Source organism: Hyperolius riggenbachi, chromosome 6 (assembly GCF_040937935.1).
Source record: "Hyperolius riggenbachi isolate aHypRig1 chromosome 6, aHypRig1.pri, whole genome shotgun sequence".
NCBI classification, from domain to species: domain Eukaryota; kingdom Metazoa; phylum Chordata; class Amphibia; order Anura; family Hyperoliidae; genus Hyperolius; species Hyperolius riggenbachi.
Window position 1 is genome coordinate 51450155 of NC_090651.1, and position 26690 is coordinate 51476844.

At 45.7% G+C, this 26690-nt stretch overlaps 1 long non-coding RNA gene across 1 annotated transcript in view; it reads right to left on the reverse strand.

The window, feature by feature from the left end:
* Positions 1–13988: 13988 nt before the first annotated feature.
* Positions 13989–26690, reverse strand: part of LOC137522422 (uncharacterized) — a 119930-nt gene continuing 107228 nt past the window's right edge. Inside the window, exon 4 of the long non-coding RNA XR_011022293.1 lies at positions 13989–14263. This is a non-coding gene — a long non-coding RNA (uncharacterized lncRNA). The remainder of the gene's footprint in view (positions 14264–26690) is intronic.

Genomic DNA, 26690 nt, shown 5'->3' on the forward strand with positions numbered 1-26690 from the left:
TGCAATTAATACCTATTCATCCCTTCGGGTCCTTATTAATGAAATGAAATATGTTCTTCAGATATCAGCCGGACATTCATAGAACGTGTGAGTACATGACACCGGTTTAACGCCATCTCTGCGCTCAGAAGGTTTATGGCCGTCGTTCAAATATACTGTCAGTTTATGGTGTAGAGAAAACATAAAACTTCTAATAGGGAAGTTATGCATCAAAAGTACTGTTCAGCTAGAAACACAGGTGAACAACAGTGAATGCATAACTCTCAACTTTCTGAAATAAGAAAGAGGGACAATTTAAGACACACCCATGCCACACCTCCAACCACACCCCTTGACACTGATACCAGAAAGAATTCAGAAGCAAAAGATGCAGTTTTATAATTCAGACCACTATCATCATTAGTTCTCCTTCATTTTATCATCTGAAAATAAGGAATATAGCAATTTTCGTTAGAAACACTTTTCAGTAGAAAAATACATATATTTACATAGATCTGTACATGTGTCCTGAAAGAGGGACACTTGAGGAGGAAAGAGGGACAAAGGGATTTGGTTCTTAAAGAGGGACTGTCCCTCCGAAGAACAGACAGTTGGGAGCTAAGTGATTGTAAAATATCTTCCCTGACAAATGATATTATATTTTGTCTAGACAGTCCTGTGTTCTGGATAACCCAGCCATACTGTGCTGACACCCTGACGAAGGTCCACGTGAACGAAACGCATTGGTGGAGTGCCCAGTGCACACACATGCACACCAGTGTTGCCAACTCATCCCTTTAATTACTGACACATATGAATTATACAGGTTTTGTGGCTAGGTAGATGCAGTTAAGGCACTGATTATGTGCAAATAGCCCCATAACCTGTATAACTTAGATGTGTCAGTAATTAAAGGAATGAGTTGGCAACACTGATGCACACACGCTGCCACTGGTTCCCCAGTGCCTTGCCCGGGAGGTGATTCAATCATCGCTGAGGAGCTCTGTGGATAGCGCTATCCAGAAGGTGGAGAGCTTTCGCTAGCCAGAGGGGTCAGGTGCAGTAAGAAAGATGGACATGAATCATAGCGAGCTTACGATGGAGCTTTTTATACTTCAATAGTTTTTATTTGATACCCCCAACAAAAATAGTCTTACAACACAGGTTCCAAAGTTAGCAATGAAGCTGAGAAAAATTAACAGAAATGAGTTCAATAGATCCACGCTTATTACTACTTCCATGCATTGGTGATATGAATAACAATACTCCCACATAAAGTTTATGTTTCAAAGTAAACCCATTCAACTACATTCAAATGCTGTAGTATAAAACATTACAACAAGAGAACAACAAGAAAACAAGTAGAAAAGGTCAAAGAGAAAAGGAAAAGAAAATAAATTGGTCCAAGCTTATCTCAATATTCTTATACCTTCATGCTTATACAGTATATAAATGTATCATAAAGTATAATCCTAGAAAGTATTTAGAGTCAGGATAGTAACATTCCATTGGCCTAATCCCAAAGAAGGTTAGCAGTTTTAAAGAGGAGCTGTCAGCCATACTATCTCAGAAAACCCCCCCACATATATCAGTAGATAAATACTTGCTCATCTTACATAACAGATGTATTGCACTGTCCACGTTTTGATTTTAGTGATTTTCCTATAGTAAAAAAGAGAAAATCCTTCTTGAAGCCAATCCTGATGTCATTTCCTCCCTTACTCTCTTCTGCCTGATTGTGCATGCATTGTCCGCCCTCCTACCAGTCTTCAGACACTCCCACGTAGAAAGTGCATTGTCTCAGCATAAGAAATATTCGCCAATCAGACAGGAACAGAGGTGTGGGAGGGGAAAACAGGGGGGGGGGGGGGGGGGTGTTAGAGGCTTCAGCCAATTAGGCTGCATTAGTTAAATCTGAGAGAAAAGTAAAGAAGCAAAAAGAGACAACCCAGCATGCCCTGCAACTACCTTTGTGCGGCAGATGTACCAAATAAGAGCCAGGGAAACTGGGGAATAATGTTTTATGGAAAAGAAAACTTAGAATGATTTTTAATTTTTGGATTGCCTAGTTAGCATAAGGTCAACAGTGATCTTCCTAGGGTGGAGCAGAGGGGGCCCAGGTGGTACTTTTCTGTATTCTCTATTAATTTCTTGTGTTCCGCCACTCTCTGACTGTGTCTCAGTGCCAATGGACTACATGCAGTGTAAATGAGATTGAAAATTGGCCACATATCCATAGGAAAGGTGCATATGGCATTGCTCAAGAATGCCTATATTTGATGGCGACATGAAAGTTTTGCTACGGGGCCCCATAATCACTGGTTCTTACCCAGACAATGAATAGTGTGGGGACTGATTATAGAATGGAACCTTGGGGGGGAGTAGATGTATCAAACAATTTGTATAAGTGGAAATGCCTTGCTCCGCAATAGTCCAGAAAGTAGGCATTCCATACTCAGGTTAGAATTGGCCATAAGCATAGTACTGTTTTACTTGTATTTTCCAACACCACAGACACCAGAAACTCGTGGTAGCAGTTTGTGTGGCCTTCACCATAAATACACAAGTGTTCCACACCTCACCTCCAGGTCAAAACTGCTTACCAGATCCTAGCCACCCCTTATTCAGGACAGTGGCAAATGCATTTTGGTGACTTTCACCAACTACGGCACGTCTTTTCCAGGACACACAGTAATCTGCAATAGATTAAAATTAGGGATAGCATAGTACATCTGTATTTTAGGGGTCACAGCATGGAAGACAAGCATGTATGGACCTGTGGACTAGGTCCTCCAAACTCTGTCAGGTCTGACAGCAGGGTCCCTTCTGGCTAAAATGTACCCAAACTATTAGTGCCACTGTGTGTATCAAGTAGTGGGAAAGTGTTTATTTAATATATCCAGGGATCACATCAATAATGCATGGCTCCAGATTTTAATGAAAAGTTAACTTTTTTAATCTTGCTTAAAATATTTCTATTTAAAATCTTTAAAGGGTTCGTCATGAAAACACAAAATCCACAAAAAACACCACTTAAGCCTAGGTGAATGCTCAAATGAATAACAGCAAAGAGTCTTCGTGAGCAGCCTAGGAGGGCACCTCCAAGCTTTAAGTACCGGTAATCTGACCATCCGTGGTGTCTAACCGGGGATCTCCCGTTCCTCCTAATCACCAATCTGACCATTGCTCTCCTACTTCCTGGACTTGTGACGTAATTAGGCTTCAGGGCGGAACCTAATTAGAGACACACCTTATTTGAAAGTAAACCAGCCCAACAGTGATGTAGAGTGTAGAGTTGCTTATATAAGGAACCACAAACACTGGTTCGCACGACAGCCGGGGGCCCCCGGCTGTCGTGCGAACCAGTGTTTGTGATTTTAAATTTTTGTTTTGCAGCTTCCAGGATGCGGTTGACAGGTGAGTGGTTAGGGAGGTGAGTGGTTAGGGAGGGGACTGTGTGGGAGATGTCTACACATGGCGGTCCCTGTAAAAGATGTAATCAACGATTACGTCCAACCAAGCCTCCCACCTGAATGCTAATTTATGCAGATCCTGCTAGATCGGTATGGCAGGCAAAGGGTGTATGACCATACACCTGATTGGCTGACTGGCGCCTGCTGGCCAGATAGAGGTAGGAAATTGCCTGAACTGGTAGTGAGCAATTGTGTGTGTTGCAGTTTATATAAGGAACCATCAGCTTCAGCGAAGTAGTTACTTATCACAGAAGTTAATGTCAAAATGGGTAAGATGGCAGATTTAAGTGATTTATAGTGATAAAGCTGACTTTACCGAACACTTAGCAAGTTCGGCATTCATAAAGCCTCTTTCCGCATGAAAAGCTGACACTACCGAGCAGAGCGATAAATAACCGCCTTGTGCGGGGATTTTCGTAAAAAAATGTAACAAAATGTAAATTCATAAAGATCACCGCAAGCGGTATGAGGATGGGAAATACCGCTCCCTCTCATGTGGCGATACTAATGTAAAGTTATGAAGACACAGACCTCCTAGGCAGTTGCAGTAGAGTGGAACACGGAGAAATGTATCAACTCGACAGATTCCTGTGCTTCCGCAAGCCTAACGCCTGCCTCCCACCAGCCTAGTTCGGGGAATCTCCGCACTGCTATCGCACCTGAACACTTTTTTATGAATGTCCACACAAAACTCTAAAATACCGGCAGCGGTGTTTTCCTGCATTGATTCTCCTTACCGACTGCACTTTTATGAATGATACCCAGGGGCGGACTGACCATTAGGGCACTCGGGCACGGACCAAGGGCCCGTGGTCAGGGGGGGCCCGCCACCCGCCATAGAACCCTGAGCAGCCAGGAGGGGAGACAGCCAGTGAAGGAGGGCGATGGGCATAGCAGCGGAGAAGGGGGGAAGTTTCCCCCCCCCCTCCTCTCACCTTGGGGCCCCCCTTCCTCGCTCTCCCCTCCGTAATCTGTAAGACAGCTGGAAGCGGCTGACAGCGGGAGGAGACGCTGTTCAGCCACCGGAGGGATCGCTGATCTGTGTGCAGCTAGTCTGGGCTTGAGAAGCCCAGACTAGCTGCACACAGATCAGCGATGCCTACGGTGGCTGAACAGCGGTAAGTCTCCGCCCGCTGTCAGCTGCTTCCAGCTGTCTTACAGATTACGGAGGGGAGAGCCAGGAAGGGGGGCCCCAAGGTGAGAGGAGGTAGGGGGGAACTTCCCCCCTTCTCCGCTGCTATGCCCATCGCCCTCCTTCACTGGCTGTCTCCCCTCCTGGAGACACCTACAAGCCTGGCTGCATATACTGGGGAGACCTATACACCTGGCTGCATATACTGGGGGCACCTATAGACCTGGCTATACTGGGGAGACCTATACATCTGGCTGCATATACTGGGGGCACCTATACACCTGACTACATATACTGGGGGCACTTATAGACCTAGCTACATATACTGGGGGCACTTACAGACCTGGCTATACTGGGGAGACCTATACACCTGGCTGCATATACTGGGGGCACCTATACACCTGGCTACATATACTGGGGGCACTTATAGACCTAGCTACATATACTGAGGGCACCTACAAACCTGGCTATACTGGGGACTTTGCACAGTGGGAGACATGGCAGCGCTTTCAAACAACCTTATACCTGAATGATTTAACTGCAATGGTGAGCAGAGCTCCAGAAACTGGACTAAATTACACACCCAGCATACACTGCAGGCAAAGAGAGGGAGGGGGAATTAGTGATTAAGCTGCATCAGTGGGCAGAGCTCCAGAAACTGGACTATATTACACACCCTGCATCACTATAGACCAAGGGGGGGTGTTAGCTTCAGTGATAATTAGTGCACAAATTATGACCTAATAGACTTCCCCACGGCGGTGACGTACCCCCTTGGGGAAGACCTACCTCTAACCTAGCAATAAAAACATAATTCCTCGTGCTGCTATTCATAAATGGTATACACATTTCATAAGACAAGCAAAACAGACAAATGATAAGCGCTCAAGGATGCACCTGAATTGTAAGCCATCAGCGGCAATGCAGAGCCCCCTAGGGCTGAATACATGCCTCTAATGCAAAACAGATGCAAAATTATGTGCTAACTCTAATCTAAAAATTTGAGAGTGAATTTAAAACAGTGAAGGCAGCTAGCCACTAGTATACTTACATTTAAGTTTGCACAGTGGGAGACATGGCAGCGCTTTCAAACAACCTCATACCTGAATGATTTAACTGCAATGGTGAGCAGAGCTCCAGAAACTGGACTAAATTACACACCCAGCATACACTGCAGGCAAAGAGAGGGAGGGGGAATTAGTGATTAAGCTGCATCAGTGGGCAGAGCTCCAGAAACTGGACTATATTACACACCCTGCATCACTATAGACCAAGGGGGGTGTTAGCTTCAGTGATAATTAGTGCACAAATTATGACCTAATAGACTTCCCCACGGCGGTGACGTACCCCCTTGGGGAAGACCTACCTCTAACCTAGCAATACACGGAGAAATGTATCAACTCGGCAGATTCCTGTGCTTCCGCAAGCCTAACGCCTGCCTCCCACCAGCCTAGTTCGGGGAATCTCCGCACTGCTATCGCACCTGAACACTTTTTTATGAATGTCCACACAAAACTCTAAAATACCGGCAGCGGTGTTTTCCTGCATTGATTCTCCTTACCGACTGCACTTTTATGAATGATACCCAGGGGCGGACTGACCATTAGGGCACTCGGGCACGGACCAAGGGCCCGTGGTCAGGGGGGGCCCGCCACCCACCATAGAACCCTGAGCAGCCAGGAGGGGAGACAGCCAGTGAAGGAGGGCGATGGGCATAGCAGCGGAGAAGGGGGGAAGTTTCCCCCCCCCCCTCCTCTCACCTTGGGGCCCCCCTTCCTCGCTCTCCCCTCCGTAATCTGTAAGACAGCTGGAAGCGGCTGACAGCGGGAGGAGACGCTGTTCAGCCACCGGAGGGATCGCTGATCTGTGTGCAGCTAGTCTGGGCTTGAGAAGCCCAGACTAGCTGCACACAGATCAGCGATGCCTCCGGTGGCTGAACAGCGGTAAGTCTCCGCCCGCTGTCAGCTGCTTCCAGCTGTCTTACAGATTACGGAGGGGAGAGCCAGGAAGGGGGGCCCCAAGGTGAGAGGAGGGGGGGGAAACTTCCCCCCTTCTCCGCTGCTATGCCCATCGCCCTCCTTCACTGGCTGTCTCCCCTCCTGGAGACACCTACAAGCCTGGCTGCATATACTGGGGAGACCTATACACCTGGCTGCATATACTGGGGGCACCTATAGACCTGGCTATACTGGGGAGACCTATACATCTGGCTGCATATACTGGGGGCACCTATACACCTGACTACATATACTGGGGGCACTTATAGACCTAGCTACATATACTGGGGGCACTTACAGACCTGGCTATACTGGGGAGACCTATACACCTGGCTGCATATACTGGGGGCACCTATACACCTGGCTACATATACTGGGGGCACTTATAGACCTAGCTACATATACTGAGGGCACCTACAAACCTGGCTATACTGGGGACTCCTATACATCTGGCTGCATATACTGGGGGCACCTATACACCTGACTACATATACTGGGGGCACTTATACACCTGACTACATATACTGTGGGCACTTATAGACCTAGCTACATATACTGGGGGCACCTATAAACCTGGCTATACTGGGGACACCTATACACCTGGCTGCATATACTGGGGGCACTTATACACCTGGCTATACTGGGGAGACCTATACACCTGGCTATACTGGGGAGACCTATACATCTGACTGCATATACTGGGGGCACCTATACACCTGACTACATATACTGGGGGCACCTATAGACCTGGCTATACTGGGGACACCTATACACCTGGCTATCTGTACTGGGGACACCTATAGACCTGGCTATCTATACAGGAGACACCTATAGACCTGGCTATCTATACAGGAGACACCTATAGACCTGGCTATCTATACAGGAGACACCTATAGACCTGGCTATCTGTACTGGGGACACCTATAGACCTGGCTACCTATTCTGGAGACACCTGTAGACCTGGCTACCTATACTGGGGACAGCTATAGACCTGGCTATCTTAACTGGGGACATCTATAGACCTGGCTATCTTAAATGGGGACATCTATAGACCTGGTTATCTATTCTGGGGACACCTGTAGATTAGGCTACTTATACTGGGGACACCTATAGACCTGGATACCTGCACTGGGAAAACCTATAGACCTGGATACTTCCACTGGGGATACCCTTTGACCTGGTTACCTATACTGGGGGCACCTATTTTGGGGGAACTGCTGCCAGATTAACTATTTTTGGGGAACTGCTGCTGCCAGATTAAGTGTATTTTGAGAAACAGCTGCCAGATTATGTGTATTTTTGGGGAACCGCTGCCAGATTGTGTATAATGGGGGAACTGCTGCTTCCAGATTCTGTGTATTTTGGGGGAACCACTGCTGCTACATGTATTTTTGGTGATCCGCTGCCAAATTATGTATATTTGGGGGAACCGCTGCTGCCAGATAACGTCTATTTTAGGGGAACGAATGCCATATTATCTGTATTTTGGAGGAACCGCTGCCAAATTTAATGGATTTTTTGTGAAATGCTGTCAGATTACATGTATTTTGGGGGAAAGCACTATGGCAAAGTTCAAACTTCCCCAGCAGACCTTTTACACCACTGCTAAGGTCATGTATATTTTGCCCCACCCATGACCATGCCCACATTATGTTGCGTGACCACACCCATTTTTTGGCGCCGCAGCGGTTTTTGTCACTGTGTAATATCTCAATATAACATATTTACTGTTGTCAATAAATTATTATATCTTAGTCTGTAAAAATATAACGTGAAAGATGGGAAGCACTGGTATGGGGGCCCCATAATCTCCTATTGCCCAGGGGCCCCATGAGTTGTCAGTCCGCCCCTGATGATACCCATTATACAGTACCTTCTCCTTGATTCGTAAATGCAGTCCTGCTGTACTCCCCTACCATAGTAGCATACCAGTAAAATTACAGATATTCTACTATTGGTATTGCCCATTTTACCAGGGGCCCCCATTACACGTACACATCCATTCATGACTGGCTTTTTTTAGGTTAGCAGAGCCTGTCATGACTCTGATCGCAGTTGGAAACTCAAGAGAGTCTCACAGACTGCGTCTTGCTAATTTTCTGAATTAAGTCTGAAGCACAGATGTCTCTAACCTAGGAATGATAAGTGTCCCAACAATACATGCATACTAAAAAGCTAACTCACATTGCCTGTGTATTAGGAAGTCTATAAAAGGAAAGGTCACAGAAAAGCAAGCAGGGAAATTTAAATGTAACATTTTTGTTAATGAACTTCAAGCCAGGATGCAGGGAGAGAAACAGGAAGTTGGAAATGTTAATAGGAAGTGCGTGGAGCTTTCAGATAACTTGTAACTAAGAGAGGTGAATAGGGCCGCCAGGGTGAAGTTCCACCTGACGCTCTCTATACATAATTAAATCACATGAAACGTTTGCAGCTACCTTGAATTTATAATTTATCATCAGAAGCCGAAATTGGCTTAGAGTTTCTGTATTCGCAGCTGCACAGATCAGGTGGCAGACAGGGCGATCAGACTCCCCCCCTTTTTTTTCCCACTAGGGGGATGTCCTGTTGGGGGGGGTCTGATCGCCGCCGCTATGTTGTGCCTAGCGGGGGGGGCCTCAAAGCCCCCCTCCGCAGCGATATTCCCCCCCTCCCTCTCCTTCCTTCCCTCCCCTTCGCAATGTAGGTTGTACAGGACAGCGATCCGTACTGTACCGCCTCAGATAGGCTTCAGCCTATCAGATGGCAGCCATCCCCAGCCAATCAGAGGCCCGGGGATCGCCGATCTCCTTTACGGCTTGTTTACATTTTACGGGTGTTCACGGAGACCCCCTCCGTGAACTGACAGGAAATGGCTGCTCGAGCGAGCGGCCATTTCCATGGAAACACAGGTGCGACCAGCCGCAGCCGATAGGCGTTGGCTGGTCGTTAAGTGGTTAAACTTATTTATCTTCCTCTACCTTCTTAAAGAGTACCTGTAACCTTTAATGATTACCTCAGTGGGAGGGGATGCCTCTGGATGGTTCAGAGGATTTCTACAGCTGCGCTGAGCAGGCGCAAAGTACAGCCCGTATCTGCGCAGTAGCAGGGAGCTGGGTCAGATTTACCATAAGGCACTGTAGGCACGTGCCTGCTTGCGCCTGATGATGGAAAGGTGGCTCACTCCCCTAGTGCCTCCCTCCTGCTTTACCTATGAAGAGTCCCACGTGAGATGTAAATGAGAGGTTACTCACCTAGGTCTCAGCATTCCACCAACCAGATCTTCCTTCAGTCAGTGGCACCTCTAGCTACTTAATATTTTGGGGCACCTCTAGCTATTTAACATTCAGGATACTAAGTGGCACCTGTAGCTACCTACACTCGGCACGGGAACTAAGGGAGGAGTGACAGCTGAGCCAGCCAGCACACTTGCGGTGCGGTTCTGCAGGGTTTTTGTAGGTTCATGGAGGGCGAAGTCTAGGGTGCCAGGACATCTGTGCCTATAGGCTCCTGTGAGGTAAATCCGGGCCTAGCAGGGAGCCCAGCGTTCTTTCTCCATGTACGAGGGGCTCTGTGCTACTGTGCAGGCATGAACTGCTTCCTGCAGAGTGTGACCATGCGCATACAAGGAGGGGAGGAGGGCCGGGAATCTGACGAGGGTCCCAGGTGGCAGCAGAGGGATCACTGAGGTTTGAAGAAGCCTCTGAAGCATAGATGTAAGTATGTAACTTTTTTTGTTACAGGTTTACTTTAAGGCTATGTGTAAACATAAGATAATGTGAAAGGCTGCGTTTTATGTCATGTTTTATGTTAATATTGTGTGAGTTTTTTGTGCGTTTGCAATGCGTTTTTCAAGAGTTTTGTCTGCGTTTTAAAGCATTTGTGGTTCGCATATACAAAACGAATATGCTTTTTGTATGCATTTTTCATATGTTTTTATATTTCCATTGATGCAAATCACTAGGAAGACAAGAGAAAACGCATAAAAAAATGCATGAAAAACACATACCATTGCGTTTCCAATTTGACTTTTCATTATGTGCATTTTTGCTGCGTTTATGAATATTATGAAACAAAACCTGTGTTTTAAAAACGCAGGTTTGAAAACGCATATGCATTTTTTAAAATGCGTTTTTCCTGCGGCCCATAGACTTCCATTGGCGGCAAAAACGCTGAATTTTACACAGCGCTAGCGTTTCTACTATGTGTGCACGCCTGAAGTGAAAAAATGTTAAGGTAAACTATTGTATCTGTAGTTCTTATCCTAACTAGGCCTTTCCTAGAAACCTGGGGCTTTATTCAATTAAAGGAAACCTAAAGTACCGTAATTGAAAAAAAAAACCAGTTTAACTTACCTGGGGATCTGCCTGCCCTCTGCAGCCGCCCTGTGCCCTCGCGCCATGACAAACCCAGGCCCGTTTCTAGGGCCGTGCTATCCGTGCGGCCGCCCTGAGAGCTGAAGGAGGGGGGGCTGTAATGGAGGGGGGAGTCAGCCGCGGTGACGGCAGCCCGACCTCTCCCTACCTTCCTCTTTCCGGGCCACCCTCCGTGCTCCCCCCTCCGACTGCAGAGTTAGCGCAGGGAAGCGATGTAAATAGTAACTAAGGTCCTGATGAAGCACTCCGTGCTGAGTGCGAAACAGCTTTAGACGTCTCTTCCATGCTTGTCACCCTCTCTCCTGGCTGACCATTAGGGCTCGTTTCCACTATCGCGAATCTGCATGCGTCCAACGCATGCAGATTCGCACATGTAATGCAAGTGAATGGACCTGTTTCCACTGTAGCGTTTGCGTGGTGCGTTTTTATGAGCGGTTAAAAAACGCACAAAAGAGCCAACGAATTCGCCTGCTAGTGGAATGCATGCAAATCGCCGCTAATGTACTTAATAGGGAAATCGCATGCGTTTTTTACGCGTTATTTTACGCGATTACGCATGCGATTCCGCATAGGAACCAATGTAAATTAACACAGGCAGTGACATGGTTAAAAACGCACATAGCCTAACCTATGCGAAATCGCATGCGTAATCGCGTAAAATAACGCGTAAAAAACGCACCTGCATGCGATTTCTTCTGCGGTGGAATCCAGGCGATTCCGCACCGCTACAGTGGAAACAAGCCCTTAACCTCTGGTCTTTTGCATTGCTTTTAAATGGAATCATAATAAAGACCTGTTTTTACTGGATGTGCCCAGCCGCCTTTTGCCTTTACACTGTCTTCACCTGCTGGATCTTGTTAGTGCTTGGAGCACTCCGGAGTGTTTTGGGGCCCTGAGTCTTGTGCACCTCCCCCTCTATCTACTGACTAAATAGTAACTCACCTCCAAGGTTCCGATTGCACCTACCTAATCTAACCTATACTGGGGGACAGCTACCTATCTAACCTATGATGGGGGGCAGCTACCTATCTAACCTATACTGGGGAGCACCTACCTAATCTAACCTATACTGGGGGGCACCTACCTAATCTAACCTATACTGGGGGGCACCTACCTAATCTAACCTATACTGGGAGGCACCTACCTAATCTAACCTATACTGGGGTGGCAGCTACCTATCTAACCTATACTGGGGGGGCAGCTACATATCTAACCTATACTGGGGGGGGGGGGGGGCAGCTACCCATCTAACCTATACTGGGAGGCATCTACCTAATCGAACCTATACTGGGGGCAGCTACCAATCTAACTTATACTGGGGGGCACCTACCTAATCTAACCTATACTGAGGTGCAGCTACCAATCTAGCCTATACTGGGGGCAGCTACCTATCTAACCTATACTGAAGGCACCTACCTATCTAACCTATACAGGGGGGCAGCTACCTATCTAACCTATACTTGGGGCACCTACTTATCTAACCTGTATTGGGGGCACCTACCTACCTACCTATCTAGCCTATTCTGGTGGCAACTATACTGGCTACCTATATTGGAGGCACCTACCTAATTAACCTATACTGGGGGCCTTATATAGAAAAGTATGAGAAGCGCCAGAAGTTACCATAGAAAGAATCACCTTTTATTGATCAAATGTTGTAATAATAAACTATACTGGGGGCACCTACCTATCTAACCTATGCTGGGGGCTACTATTCTGCCTACCTATATTAGAGGCACCCACCTAGCTATGGGCATCTACCTATCTAACCTATACTGGGCATCTACCTATCTAACCTATACTGGGGGCAACTATACCGGCTACCTATACTGGAGGCACCTACCTGGCTAACCTATACTGGGGGCAACTATACTGGGGCACCTATGCCTGGCTACCTATACTGGGGTACCTATGCCTGGCTACCTCTACTGGGGGGACCTATAGCTGGCTACCTATACTGAGTGCAACTAGATCTGGCTAACCTATACTGAAGGCACCTATACCTGGCTCCGTGGGGGGCGCAATTCTTACACCCTCGCCCTGGGTGCATTTTAGCCTAGAAAGTGGGTCCTCCACAGTGACCCACTTTGGTTTCCGGAGACTCAGCAAGTCTATGGCCACTTTTTCTCCTGAGTTCTCTCCTAAGAAATAATTTTTCATCTTCTTTTTACAACTACTTTTCAGCACTTTACAGCTAAAAAAAGTACCAAAAAGTAGGTGAAAACTAAAGTCAATTATTTTAAGTATTTTCTTGCTTGCTGGTTTAAAAGGCATTTTATGAACAACGTATAAAAATACCACCTAGGAGAAAACTCACAAGAAAAAGTGAATTGCATATGAGCCCCGTAGTCTTAATTTGGTGTTAAAGGTTGACAAAAAAAACTACCCTCATGTACCCAAGACGCCTAAAACATTAAACTTATTGTTGATTTTTAATGCTATTCATGCCCAGTAATGGGATGAAAGGGACGGTATTCTTGATTGGCTCCCTTCAGTTCCTTAAGAGAAATGATCATTGGCGTACCTTAGCTTGCATCCAGTGCTGAGTCATGGCTGCCAAAGTATATGTACTTCTATGAGTCTCCAGCATTTTTTGAGCGACGAGCAGTCATTTCAGCGATCTCGGTACCTTGGAACAGGTGCGCGATCACGCCAACGACGTTTAGTGACGAACACCCGTAACGACCGCCATGGCGGATGGGAATCTTTAAGAAAAGTAAGCAAAGTACCACTCACTTGACTTCCTGTTTGCGCCCATCGTGTAAAGTCGCGTGTAAGAAGAGGAGTAGCTGAACGTTTGTCGTAAAGGGGATTTCGGCAAGCTACAGGAAAAACGGTTATGAAAATTAACTGGATCACTTTTTGCACAGAAATCCTGGGGAAATTGAACACCAGGGAGGTTAAAGAGACACTGAAGAGAATAAAAAAATATGATATAATGATTTGTATGTGTAGTACAGCTAAGAAATAAAACATTATGTTTCAATCATTTTTATTGGGGGTTTAAATTAATACAACAAGCCTAAAATAGGCAAAGATAACGTTTTCATGTTGAAATTTTACAATAAAGAAATAAAACATTAGGAGCAGAGTTATAAGTCTAATATTGTTTCCAGTACAGGAAGAGTTAAAAAAAACTCCAGCTGTTAAATATCTATGCAAAAGAGCCATTGAGCTCCACGACTTTCAAAGTCACCAAGAGTTCTTTCTTCTGAAGCTTGTTATCTCAAGTGTCAATCACTGTATTGGTTGTTTTATGCAGAGAACAGTTCAAAAGTTCACTGGGCTGCTCTGTAAAATCATTCAGAAAGCTGAGTAGTGTGTAAACTGCAAATATTAGAGAATGATACAATGTTATAAAAAAAAACACTATAAAACTGAAAATAAAAATATGAGTGTATTTTCTTTGCTATTAATGTTCTACTAATTATCCGTACTACACAAACAATTCATTACATCGTAATTTTTTTTCCACTTCAGTGTCTCTTTATGCAATAGCAGTTGCCTGACTATACTGCTGATCCTCTGCCTCTAATACTTTTAGCCATGGACCCTGAACAAGCATGCAGCAGATCAGGTGTTTCTGACATTATTGTCAGATCTGACAATATTGGCTGCATGCTTGTTTCTGGTGTGATTCAGACACTACTGCTGCCAAATAGACCAGACAGCTCCATATTCTTATAACTTCAGTTGCCCTTGAGGCTGCTTTCACAGTGAGACGTTACAGGCGCATGTTAGAGCAGCCTGTAACGCAGCCCAACTCACAGTAATGAAAAATCAATGGGCTGATCACAGTGCCCACGTTGCGTTACAGTGTAGCGATGCACGTTCCAAGAAAGTGCAGCATGCTGTGCGTTATACGCAGTTTTAGCCGCGTTAGACTGTTTGCACATGCTCAGTGCAGGAGAGGAGGAGGGGAGAGTCCGCTATTGTCCCTAGCCACATGGCTAATTAATATTCACTGCACTGTGTGACGTGCAGTGTTTACTTCCTGGAGCGACCGCTTTGTGCGGTGATTGGCTGGTGGGACCACGTGATGCGGAGTGTTTTGATCACATGGTCTCCACAGTCTTTGGACGCATGCGCCGTTTTCGTTCTACCGGTATCGAACGAAAAAGGCGCACCAAGAGACGCATAACGCGTCTCTATGTAGCGTCTGAGTTATGCACCACCATACGTTGTGTTAGGGGAACGTTATGCGACCTTAACATCCCCTCTAATTCAACGTCTCTGTGTGAAAGAGGCCTTAAAGCAAATTTAAAGCAAAAAAAAAAAGAAAAAATGTATTTTAAAGGGAAGGTCCAAGCAAAATAAAAAAAAATGAGTTTCACTTACCTGGGGCTTCTACCAGCCCCATGCAGCCATCCTGTGCCCTCGTAGTCACTCACTGCTGCTCCAGTCCCCCGCTGGCAGCTTGCTGACCTCGGAGGTCGGTGGGCCGCATTGCGTACATTTTTACGCATTCCCGCTAGTGCAGGAACAGTAACACATACATTTTTACGCATTAGTGGTTCAATGTGTAAATTTTTACCAGTAACGCGTAAAAATGTATGTGTTACTGTTCCTGCACTAGCGGGAATGCGTAAAAATGTATGCAATGCGGCCCGCCGACCTCCGAGGTCGGCAAGCTGCCAGCGGGGGACTGGAGCAGCAGTGAGTGACTACGAGGGCACAGGATGGCTGCATGGGGCTGGTAGAAGCCCCAGGTAAGTGAAACTAATTTTTTTAATTTTGCTTGGACCTTCCCTTTAAGCATAATTTAACAATATGAAATGAGTGGTCATGCATCTAATTTCACATTTCTAGAACAAATTGAATTGTTTACAATCAAAATTCAAAAGTAAGCGGCCTGAGATGTTGATATTTCTTGAAAGAATTGATTGGCGGAATCCCTGCTGATCTCCCGCTTCTAATGCTATTAGTAAACAAGGCTGGTGGAAAAGTGTTCACAAAGCAACTGAAAATGGCATTTACCTTTCAAAACTGCTGCCGGAAAACCTGTATCGATCCTGGAACTGTGGCACTGCGTTCCCGCTATGCTCAGTATATACATTTGCTGGAGGGAAGGGGGGGGGTGGGGGTGGGGATACCACTAATGAACAAGTCAAGCCTTTTGAAACAAGCTTAGCTATAAAAGTCTTAAATTGAGTCCATCGGCAGCAATCACACCTGGGTGCAGCCAACCTGCTATCTGCATAAATTGGCCACGCCTATTTTGGGTGTCACATGATTAACCAACCCAGCAGGTGAATCCGGACAAGCCAAGAAGTAAGCTGTATTGCAGTTTCAAGCATATTCATACCTCCCAACTTTTTAAGATGAGAAAGAGAGACACTTAAGCCATGCCCCTTGCCACACCCCTGATCACGAACCTGTCACACCCCTAGTAACGCATATCATAAATATTTCATAAGAAAAATATGTTGTTTTATAATTCAAACAACACATGGTCCTTTTTATCCTGGTTAATCTTCCTTTATATTAACATTTATAAATATTTATAAAATTAGTAATATAACAATTTAAAGGATGGGAATAAAGTTTAGAGTTAATCAAACACATTTTTAGTAGAGAAATATATATATTTACATAGAAAAAGGGACACAGTCTGGAAAGAAAGACAAAGGAGGAGGAGGGACAGAAAGACATGGCTCCCAAAGAGGGACTGTCCCTCCAAAAGAGGGACAGTTGGGAGCTATGCATATTTCTCTTATGAAACAAGTATTCTGTGCTCCTCTTTGCTGTTACTATTCATGTATTACCCTGAGTGCTGTATAAAACTAATTCTGGGTTTACTTTTGTTTCAAAGTATTTGATCACGGCCTACTTTCAGCAGACTTTTCCGGATGCAGTTATTTCCAGAGCTGCAGGCTGTTTTCCTGCTCTATCTGCTGCATTCTGAACAGTAGGATTATTGTAAGATACACGCATAGCAATGTCTAAATACCTTTATGGTCACTTTGCCTAACTGTGTTTTGGGAGGAAACTCAGGCCTACTGCTTTGGCCTCAATTCACTAAGCTTATCTCCTGTCTTTAATAACGTTTCTGTAGTTATCACCATGGTGATGAGGCATGTCTATTCAGGAAACAGTTTACCTCAGGCAAATCTAAACTTGAAGGTAGCCATACACTGGTCGATTTGCCATCAGATTAGACCAACAGATAGATCCCTCTCTGATCGAATCTGATCAAAGAGGGATCGTATGACTGCCTTTACTGCAAACAGATTGTGAATCAATTTCAGCATAAATCCGATCACAATCTGTGGTGGTGGTGCTGCCGCTGTCCCCGCCCGCATACGTTACCTGCTCCGGCCGGTGCAAGTCCCCCTCTGTCCCCGCAGCTTCTTCTCTGCGCTGGTCTCCGGTCCGGCTGGCTTGTCTTCACTGAACTTCCTGTCCGGGAGAAGTTTAAATAGTAGAGGGTGCTCTACTGTTTAAACTTCCTGCCGGGACAGGAAGTTCAATGAAGCAGGATCCGGTCCGGAACCCAGGGAGGAGAAGAAGCTGCGGGGACAGAGGGGGAGTCGCGCCGGCCGGAGCAGGTAATGTATTGCCGCTAGCGTCGGTCGTCGGGCATTCGAACGCCGCTATCGACGCACTCCCGACCCGTCGGCGATCGAGGGAAATCTTCCGCACAGATGTTTCGACGGGAATCGGCGGGAACGATTGATTTCGGACGGAAATCGATAGTTCTGTCAGCGTTTGCGCAACGATTTCACAGCAGATTCGATCACAGTGATCGAATCTGCTGTATATCGGCGGCAAAATCGTTAGGTGTATGGGCAGCTTAACTCTTCTGTCTTTAAGTTAACTCTTCAATCCTTAAAGAGAACCTGTACTGAGTAAAAATATTTAAAATAAACACATGAGGTAACTTCAAATGAACATTACATAGTTACCTTGCCATCAGTTCCTTTCAGAAGCTCACCATTTTCTTCTGACAGTAATCCCTTCCAGTTCTGACAACATTTTGTCAGATCTGAAATATATCAGTTGCTGTCAGTAAAATATCAGTTGCTGTCAGTTACAACTGAGAGGAAAACTGATGTACCAGGTAATGTCCATGTTTCCCTATGGCTCAAGTGGGCGATGTTACAGTTTAACTGAACTGTGTGCTGACCAGAAAGCTGTTATGGGGTAATGGCCATTTTCAAAATGGAGGATGGAAAATGCCCTTGATCACAGTGAACAAACAGGACGCGGGACAAGAGAATAACACTGAGGAGTAGACTACATGGAAGGTAAGTATGACTTGTGTATGCTTATTTTGACTTTTATTTTCAGTACAGGTTTTCTTTAAAGAAAACCTGAACCGAACATTAACCAGCTGAGCGGTCTGGACAAGCTCAGCTCGTCCATCACCGCCGGAGGCTGCCGCTCAGGCCCTGCTGGGCCGATTTTCATCAAATAAAAAGCAGCACTTTGCCAGCCGCGTGTGCTGCCTGATCGCCACCGCAGCACGGCGATCCGCCGCGTGCAGCGGCGAAAGAGGGTCCCCCCAGCCGCCTGAGCCCAGCGTAGCCGGAACAAAAAGTTCCGGCCAGCGCTAAGGGCTGGATCGGAGGCGGCTGACGTCAGGACGTCGGCTGACGTCCATGACGTCACTCCGCTCGTCGCCATGGCGACAAGGTAAGCGAAACACGGAAGGCTGCTTATTGCGGCCTTCCATGGTACTTCTGGCCGCCGGAGGCGATCAGAAGAACGCATCCGGAGCGCCCTCTAGTGGGCTTTCATGCAGCCAACTTTCAGTTGGCTGCATGAAATAGTTTTTTTTTTATTGAAAAAAAACCCTCCCGCAGCCACCCTGGCGATCATAATAGAACGCCAGGGTGGTTAAAAGTCAAAATAAACATACACAAGTCATACTTACCTCCTGTGTAGTCTACTCCTCAATCTATTTTTCCTCTCCTGCATCCTGTTTGTCCACTGTGATCAATGGAATTCTCCATCCTCCATTTTGAAAATGGCCATCACCCCATAACAGCTTCCTGGTCAGCACACTGTTAACCCCCTTGGCGGTATGAAAAATACCGCCAGGGGGAAGCGCACCAGTTTTTAAAAAATTTTTTTTTTTTTTTTATCATGTAGCGAGCCGAGGGCTCGCTACATGATAGCCGCTGCTCAGCGGCATCCCCCCAGCCCCGCCGATCGCCTCCGGCGATAGGCGATCAGGAAATCCCGTTCAAAGAACGGGATTTCCTGCAGGGCTTCCCCCGTCGCCATGGCGACGGGGCGGGATGACGTCACCGACGTCAGCGACGTCGGGACGTCATTGGGAGACCCGATCCACCCCTCGGCGCTGCCTGGCACTGATTGGCCAGGCAGCGCTCGGGGTCTGGGGGGGGGGGGGCCGCGCGCCGCACCGGATAGCGGCGATCGGGCGCGCGGCGGCGGCGATCGGGGTGCTGGCGCAGCTAGCAAAGTGCTAGCTGCGTCCAGCAAAAAAAGAATTAAGTAAATCGGCCCAGCAGGGCCTGAGCGGCACCCTCCGGCGGCTTACCCCGTGTCACACACGGGGTTACCGCCAAGGAGGTTAAACTGTAACATCGCCCACTTGAGCCATAGGGAAACATGGACACATCAGTTCTCCTCTCAGCTGTAACTGACAGCAACTGATATATAACTGACAGAAACTGATATATTTCAGTTCTGACAAAATGTTGTCAGAACTGGAAGGGATCACTGTAAGAAGAAAATGGTGAGCTTCTGAGAGGAACTGATGGCACGGTGGCTATGTAATGTTCATTTGAAGTTACCTCATGTGTTTATTTTAAATAATTTTACTCAGTACAGGTTCTCTTTAAAATAACTCCAAAGTTAAAGACAGGTTGTTAACCACTTCCCTACCCTGGTGATTTTCACAGTTCAGCTCAGCTCTGATTACTTTGGTAATAACTTTATAAATAATTATCACAACTAAATGATCTATATATTGTTTAATACAGGACAAATTAGGCTTTTTGGCTGATATTTGCTTTTAAAATACATAGAAAATAAGGTAATTAATAAAAGGAAAATAAGGAAAAAAGTGAAAAAATACACAATTTATCCACTTTCATACATTATAGCTTTAATGTAAATAGCTTCTATTGTACATTAAACCCACAAATTGTATTTGACTATCTCTCCTGTTTACTTAAACAGTTCATTTGTTTTAATATGTATTAGTAGTATACCCTACTCTATCGTTACATCTGTCTGCTCCTGGAATGTTTGTTTTACACCTGTTTACACATTAATCCTGCCATTGAATTCCCTGGGAGGAAGAGAGGGGTTTGTGGTCATTCCTTTACAACTGTGTAGCATTGTTATCAGCTTAGAGATAAACCGTGTTATCTAAGATTGTGTGGGGAGAGGAGTGCAAAGACTGCTTTTCACGTCATGGGGCAGGAAGTGGTTAATTAACTGCATGTGAAAATAACTACAGAAGAGGTAAATTAACTACAGAGGAGGTATCTTAAGGAATGAAGCGATAAGATACCTCTCTCACTGCATGGTGGTAAGTTTTCTCTTGCCTTATTATCTCCAGCATGATCTTAGTGAATTGAGGTGATTGAGTTACACTGTTACATTACAGTTAGCTCCACCCACATTGGCTTCGATTCATAATGCAATGCAATGCAAGAGGCAATGGGGGATGCCTGGGGGGCTCTACAGACCCTGGGCCCCAAGGGCAATGGCCCCCAACTGCCTATATTGTAGTGCTGGCCTTGCAGGTGAGAAGGGCAGATTTTTAAAGCAGCTGTTTTCTTCTTGCCAACCTCTCCATGCCGACTGGTGTGGACGTGGCGGCAGCCCCAGGACCGCTCCACACCGCTTGGCGTGAACGGCCTTCTATGGGGCTAGCAGGAGATTGCGCGTGCTACTGTGCGCGCATTCCTGCTTGGAAGGCGGAGCTCCGCTCCACCTTCAAGTCTACCAGCGGCGATCGCCGCTCGGAGACTGTTAGACAGCTAAACCGCTGTCTAATATACATGTACAGCACTGAAATGTAAGGCAGCGCTGTACTGGGGACTATGTGACACGGCTGTCCCCCTGGGGGACAAAGAAGCAATCGGCGGTGATAGGCTGAAGCCTATCACCGCCAATCACAATGATTGGCAGGCCGGGGGAGGGAGGTAGGGTTGTAAAAATAAAACAATACAGCATTTTATTTAAAAATAAAAGAAATAAATATTTATTAAAAAAAATACATTGGGGGAGCGATCAGACCCCACCAACAGAGAGCTCTGTTGGTGGGGAGAAAAGGGGGAGGGGGATCACTTGTGTGCAGAGTTGTGCGGCCCTGCAGCTAGGCCTTAAAGCTGCAGTGGCCATTTTAGTAAAAATGGCCTGGTCACTAGGGGGGTTTAACACACCGCGGTCCTCAAGTGGTTAAAAAAGTTTTTTTTACACTAAATGATAACAGTTTGTAGTGTGTTTACTAGCCTATCCAATTGCATATTTAGATCTGTGCTTAGGAACCGACATCTCAACCTGGAGCTGAATGTTTTGCCATTTCTCTTGTTTCCTCCAGCAGCAACCAATCCTACTCCGTGACCGTTTGTGGCCATGATTGGCACTGTCGGTCTGGAAGTGGCATGCAGGCAAAGTTCCCCGCAGTGTGCCAGGCTTAGGACGGGCTTCATCCATCACCTTCAGAGATTATCTACCAAAGAGCGAGACGAGGAAGTGACAACAGAATCGCAGGTAGCCGGATGCGTTTTCACAAACAGCTATTACTCTCCACTATGAGAGGTGTCACTGTATTTATGTGAACATTCTCACCTGTCAAAAACATAATGAATGAGTTGTTTTATGAACACCTCCTTACTGCCGGTCAAAAGAAATAAAGATCTGAAACTCCGGGAGGTGTTACATTTTTAAAGTCAAACTCCGAGTGTCACTTTGATGTATGGGCTGGCTACAATGAAAGGCGTCCGTACAATGGAGGCGTTGAGGCGGAAGGCACAAAAGCCGCTGTCCACCGCTTGGCAATATAAGACAATCAAGCTGTGAGATGTTTCCTGATCAAACGAACCTTATCCTGAAACTTTGTGTTTATGTTTAAAGGAAATGGTTCATTAAAACGGTTGCATGCTATTAAAGGGTACCTGAAGTGGCAACTAACATGTTGACACAAACATGTGTATTTACAGTCCCAGTCTTACATACAGTAAGACTAGTGTGAGAAAACACGGAAAAGCTGCTGCGTCTGCTGAAAGCAAGGCGGCTGATTCCGCGTCCAACGCGGCGGTTTGCACGCGTAGGCACGCGTCTGGTAGTGTGGCAGAACGCGGAAAGGCCGCCGCATGTTCTAATAGCAAAGCGGCTGTTTCCGCGTCCAAGGTGGCAGTTTGTACGCAGCAGCGTGCCTTTGGAGTGGCTGGGTCTGTTAGTCCACATAGATGGATGAAAAGCTACGTGCGCGCTGGCCAGAAGTCAGGACCTTTATACCAGCAGGGGAAGTGTCAGCTGATCAGGAAGATCAGCTGATTCCTGCAGGACTCATGATTGGCTGAGTGGCTCGGGCGGGGCAGTAGAGTTCCGCTACTATATATTCTGCTTGCTTGTCAGTTGCTGGTTGTCTGCCATTGCAAACACTTTGTGGAAGCATTCAGACCATAGTCAGATCCTTACAGTGTGTTTGAACCAGGAGGACCTGGGAATTCACACTGAGCCAGATTACCTTGTACTGTTTATTTGTTAGACCAGTTCCAGGGTGTTGAGATCAAGGCCCTCACACCCCAGACTAGGAATACTGTGTATCTTCTGTGTATTCTCTAGCATAGTTCCAGGGTGTTGAGATCAAGGCCCTCACACCCAAGACTAGGGAACTGTATTGTCTTTGTGTTATATTCCAGACTAGTTCCAGGGTGTTGACGATCACGGACCTCACACCCAAGACTAGGGAATAGTATTATCATTTATGTTATGCTCCAGACTAGTTCCAGGGTGTTGTGACTACGGACCTCACACCCAAGACTAGGGAATAGTATTATCATTTATGTTATGCTCCAGACTAGTTCCAGGGTGTTGTGACTACGGACCTCACACCCAAGACTAGGGAATTGTATTATCATTTATGTTATGCTCCAGACTAGTTCCAGGGTGTTGTGACTACGGACCTCACACCCCAGACTAGGATTGTGCTATTACTGTATTACGTTAGCCCAGTCCAGGGCAATACCTTTCATATTAGCTGCAGGGCTTCCTGCAACCCAGCCTCGGTCCCTCGCCCAGGGGTCCACAGGCTACAGGAATATCACCCACAGTCAGGGGTGAATTCCTCAGGAGTCTTAGGCCGCCAGCTCCTCTGGTGGTCTCCACTCAGAGTTGTTACTGTTGCACCAAACACTCTCACTATTCTGGTATCCAGAGGTTAGCAATACATCTGTATTATCGCTGATTCTGCAGATCATCGATAATCAGGCGTATATCTGCATTCTTGGTGGTACTGCAGATCGCCAAGAATCAGATTCTCTCTGCATGCTGACACCAATCGTTACAACTAGGCTGTGTTCTTTTTTTTCACTGTAAGGGTTAAGAATATAGGTATGCAAATACACTTTCACTTCAGTTTGACTATAGACCAGAGGCGTAGCTATGGGTGGGCAAGGGGGAACATATGTCCCTGGGCGCAGCACTGTGAGGGCACTCAGCACTGCTGCTGCACCCCCACGTACATGAGAGGTGGCTCGCTGGCTATCTAAAGGGGAGCACATCTGGCTATTAATAGGGAGGCACATCTGACTACCTAAAGGGGAGCACATCTGGCTATCGGAATGGGGAAGGGGGCACACTTTGCTATCTTTAACAGAGGGAAGGGGGGCACATACAGCATTTGTACATTTGACTCCACCCATGACCACATTCTGATACGTGGCCACACTCATAGCCTGTTCCCAGACACTGAAAACCCTAGCTACGCCTCTGCTATAGACTAAGGCTTTGTTCACATTATCGAGAGGGTCATGCATTTACAACGCAACGCCATCTGCACTGCTGTCGGTTGTGCTGCTGATCCTATTCACAGTATCAGAATCTGCGCTGTGTTTTGTTTTGGACAAAAATGCATGAAGCAATGCATTATCGCAACACCCTGCATTGCATAAATTGAGCTCTCTTGCATCAACAAAACTCGCCGTGTTTGGAGTAGGAGAAGTAATGCTACCTACCACCCCAAGAAAGCCATCCCCACCATGCTAAGCAGTAGTAGGTTTGGAAGCGGCACACCTTACCCTTTGGAATTGGGTGCATAGCCCAGATGCAAAAGCCACATCAATGCAGCATAAAAAGTGCAAAGTCGGCTAGCACACCAATGTTGACAATCAAGGATATTTATTATTCATTGCATGTGTCAAACACGAAATTTCATGTTTAACACATGCAATGAGGAATAAATATCCTTGATTTTCAACATTGGTGTGCTAGCCGACCTTGGACTTTTTCACCATGCTAAGGGGACTGGGCTCCTTCATTGCTTCAAAGGGATAATGGGCAGGGCTATTTAGCATAAAATCTTGGGTGAGCACCTCCTTCTCTCAGCCAGGGCATTGAAACTGGGTCGTGATTGGGTATTCGAGCATGATAATGACCCAAAATACAAAGCCAAGGCAACTAAGGAGTGGCTCAAGGAGAAGAACATGACGGTTCTGGAGTGGCCTAGCCAGTCTCCAGACTGTAATTCGATAAAAAATCTGAGGAGGGAGCTGAAGGTCTGAGTTGCCAAATGTCTTGAAACCTTTCTGACTTGGAGAGGATCTGCAAAGAGGAATGGGCCAAAATCCCAACTGAGATTGTTGAAATGTGGTGGCCAACTACAAGAAACCTCTGACGCTTGTGATTGCCAAAAAAGGATTTTGCAACAAGTCATCTTTTGATAAGGGATCAAGTACTTATTTTACTCATTACAATACACATCAAGCGTTGAACACGGGGTTCTTTTTGATGCTTCCAGCTCCAAGGTTTACTGTAGGGACTTTGTTCTTTGGATGGTTAGCCACATTGCATGTTTTGGTGTTGCAGACAAAAAGTTTAATTGTGGTCTCATCTGATCATAACATTTTTTTTGCATTTGGCCACAGAATCTTCAAGGTGATTTTTTTTTCTCTTTTCTTTGCAACCCTTTCATACAAGCCAGATTTGTAGAGCACTTGTGATATTGTAGTCACACAATGACCACTCTTTGCCATAAATTCTTGTACTTGTAACTTAAAAGCATCGTAGCCTCACTGACCAGTTTCTTCCACACTTTTCCATCCAATTTAGAAAGAAAGGCTTATTTGGGAAGGGTCCCAGTAATAATCCATAGTTATAGATGTCACTATATTCCAAGGGAAAGATAAAGCCTTTAGGTTTGATTTTGTATCCATCTCCTGACTTGTGCTTGTCCACGACTTTGACCCTGAGAATGTCTGACAGTACCTTGCCACCCATAATTGATTGTTTACTTTCACATGCATTACCAAGCACTGGAATGCTCCAAGAATATCCATCTTTATGTTGAGCTTATCAAAATATTAACAGCTAATAAGCTTGGTGTGGAATGGAGAGGGTGATTAGTTACATCCAACTGAATTTACATCAAAGTACATCTTAGGGGAGTGATCCTTTCTCTGACATAGTGATTATGTTTTTTTATTTTATTACATTTTTTTTCCTTAACCATTATTTTAGCTTTCACTTGGCTGTTATTAGCGGTATTGAGTAAATGCAGCTGTAAAAATTATTTTATTGTGTGCAGCATTTCAGGCTGCAAAGCAACAAAATGTGAATATTTTAAAAGGAGTTTAATTCTTTTCTATACCAACTGTGGTAAGCCCAACAAAACTGCTCTCAGTTCCTTGATAGTTGAATGAAAAATGGGTGTTCTCAATAAAATAGAAGTGTGCAGAAAGAAACTGTGTTATTAACTTCTTATGTCAGAAAAAAAAATTTCTGCTTCAGACAGTTCACTGATGCAACTCTTAAAAATAACTAAGCATAAAAAACTGGAAAAAGAAATATTCCAAAGCAAAAAGCAAGATGGCTTCACCTGGACACCTCTTTGTATTCCATTGTTCACTTCTTCAGTACCAATGAGTGAAGTAGATACCTAGACAACTGTTACTGATAATACACTGCAATAAAACAAAGCTAATTGACACTATTGAGCAGATTTTAAAGGGGATTTTAACATCGAAAAATTTAAAAAGTTAGTGCCATATATATATATATATATATATATATATATATATATATATATATATATATATATATATATATATATATTGTGCTGGTCAGAGCAGATGTCTGCTTCTTTTTGTTTTGGATTTAGATGGAAAGGTCCTGGATGGTGACTGTTGTTGCAATTTAGCAACATCACTGTTGTGTAGATTGGGTTGGAATCCAGGACTGGCATGTATTTGGAGATGGGTGGGCCTTGCACGCCACTCCTCCAATCCTAGGCTTGAGTCTGGCAGACGGAGGGGTAATTGGTTAACCTGTGTGAATTTGCATAAGAGGCTGCATCACTCAGAATGCAGTGGGTTGTGTGTTGGAGCAAGGTGTCTCCTGGGAGTCTGACAGCAGGGAGGCTGCCAGGCCTACTCAAGCATGAGAAGCTGTGTGAGGAGTGGAGTGGAGGGAGTTGGACTCCAGTACCGAGAATCCAAGAAAAGCCTTGATAGGTAAGTGGCCCAAGACACTGGCCCAGGGTGTCACTCACAAGCCAGTGTGGCTGCAGAAGGTAAGAAGCCTGAGATAGAGTTGGTACAGACTCAGAAGG